This window comes from Orycteropus afer, unplaced genomic scaffold, assembly GCF_000298275.1.
Source record: "Orycteropus afer afer isolate SDZICR_OR568_19922 unplaced genomic scaffold, OryAfe1.0 scaffold00085, whole genome shotgun sequence".
NCBI lineage: Eukaryota > Metazoa > Chordata > Mammalia > Tubulidentata > Orycteropodidae > Orycteropus > Orycteropus afer.
The window spans coordinates 9,329,464-9,332,058 of record NW_006921672.1 but is presented as its reverse complement, the minus strand read 5'-3'; positions in this window follow the sequence as shown (position 1 = coordinate 9,332,058).

Genomic DNA, 2,595 nt, shown 5'->3' with positions numbered 1-2,595 from the left:
AGAAAGGAATAGCTCAAAGAACAGGGCAACTGCATTTCTTAGATCATGAGACTAAGGAAGAAACACTGCAAAAGAAATAATGCAAATATAAATTTACTACTTGAATGGCCTTTCCTAATAACAGGCCATGCTTAAGATGTCTTCCCGTTCACTATCTGTGGCCAGCATTAGCCAGTTTTGGAGCCTGCACACCCCTGCCCTCCTTTGCCACATGATGAGCTAAGATGGCCAGTCCAAGATGAGACCAAGACTCGAACCAAGGGCAAACAGCAGACTGTGCATGCTCCTAGCCTGAAGGAAGCTGAGACCCATCTTAGGAATTTATCACAACTTTGTTCTGCTACCTGACCTTCACAAAAGGGTCAGGATTTTATGAATACCTGCCTACACATGGTCTTTCGAAATCATGTACACCACGGCCTTAAAAACTACTATGAAAACCCCTAGACTGTAAGGCTCAGGAGACACATATGCCTCTGGCTCCATGTGTCTCCACCTTGCAAGGTTACTAGCTGCTATCCTTTTATTAAATTTCTCTCTGAGCTACAGCTGACACGGACAACACACACATACCCACACACACACACACACACACACAACCACCCGAATGAGAAATATTTCGCCTTCCACTTTGAAGTTGCTCTCCATTCATAACGGGATTCAGAATAAATCTGGGTCAGAGAATCCAGAGCATAGTCATTTTCAAATCAAATAAACTTTAAATGACACATTTAAACACATTAAAGGAGTAAATTCTACTTACTTTGGACATATCATCAGGAAAGACCAATCCCTAAAAGAGGACATTGTGTTTGGTAGAAGGTCAATGAAAAACAAGTTGTTGTTGTTGTTATGTGCCCACTAGTCCGACCTGACTTACAGCGACCCCTCCTTGGGTTTCCAAGGCGGTATCACTACAGAAGTAGATTGCCCAACCTTCCTTCCAATGAGTGGCTGGTGGGTTTGAATGGCCAGCCTTCTGGTTAGCAGTCAAGTGTCAAGTGCCTTAGGCACTGGCTCCCAGAGCTCCTGTGAAACATAGGGGAAATCATCAATGAGAAGGATTGATACAAAAGCCACAATGGCAACCTACTTCCAAAATATCAGTCACTGAAAACTCTAGGGAACACAGTTCTCTTCTGACATATGGGGTCACCATGACTGAGTGGTATCTGGTTAATAGTTATGTGCAATATCTGGTTAAGGAATAAATATACTAAGTGCTGGGTACGGAGTTGACAAGGCCCCTAATTTCATGGCATTTACTAAGAAAGTTAATTCTTATATTAAGAAAAAAACTTCTAAAACAACAGGGATGTTCTACTCAAACCTAAAATCATAAAGCACTAATTTTATCGTATGACACTAAGAAAATCTAACTTCAAATTCCTTTTCATTTTTTTAATGGAATTATTTTACATTTCTTCAAGCAGAAAGAAAAAAAAAAGGTCTTATTTCTGAATCTTTATATTCGAATATTTATTTAGTAATTGAGGAGGCCTGGTGGCAGAGTGGTTAAAGGGCTCAGCTGCTAACCTAAAGGGCAGTATTCGAACCCACCAGGCACTCCTTGGGAGAAAGATGTGGCAGTCTGCTTCTGTAAAGATTGTTGTTGTTGTTGTTGTTTTGCCATCGAGTCAGCCCCGACTCATAGCGACCCCTCCTTGGGTTTCTGAGGCAGTATCACTACGGAAGTAGGATTGCCCAAACTTCCTTCCAAGGAGTGGCTGGTGGGTTTGAACCGCCAGCCTTCTGGTTAGCAGTCAAGTGCCTTAGCCACTATGCTACCAGAGCTCCCATTCTACAGCCTCGGAAACCTTATGGGGCAGGTCTACCATGTCTGTCCTGTAGGATAGCTATGAGTTGGACTCCACTGAACTGCAATGGGTTTAATATTTGTCATTAAAATGAGAATAGTTCTTGTCCCATACACTTTATTGGTCTCTTTCATTCAATCCCCAGGAAGATTTTAAGAGGTCGTCTTTCTGAATCAGAAAAAGAAACCATTCAACAGCCTAATGATGAGGCCTTAAAATCCTTGAAAATCCAAATCCAACATCAACATGGAAAGCACATCTATTCCTAACCTTCCCTCAGTGCTTCTGAGCACTGCTTCTGAAACTATATTCCACTAAAAGATATATGATATTATGAGTGACTGGTTTTTTAAATGAAACAAGGAGGAAAGATAGTGGAAAAATTTTAAAAACTTAAGCTTTAGGAAGAAATATTCATTATCAAACCCATCCAACAAGCTATCTTTGCTTTCCTACTCTGTAAGATACTGGGTGGTACTGGGAACACTGGCAATAATTTGCAGAAGAATTCTTTATGACAACCTCTCTACTCCACCCAACTCTCCTTGTTTTGTATAACAAATAAGTAATGAGCACAATTATTGAATTATTTCTATGCCAATGAATTTTCAATTTGCATAAATCATTTACTTGCTGAGCTAGCCAAAAAAAAAAGAGGGAGTCACTATATTTGGAGTGGAGAGAGTGAACTTTTCAACTGCAACAGCCTATAAAAGGTTGACTTTTCTGCCTTAGTAATACTGATTCCTTTCAGGTCGTTGCTACGTGGGCTGTGGAT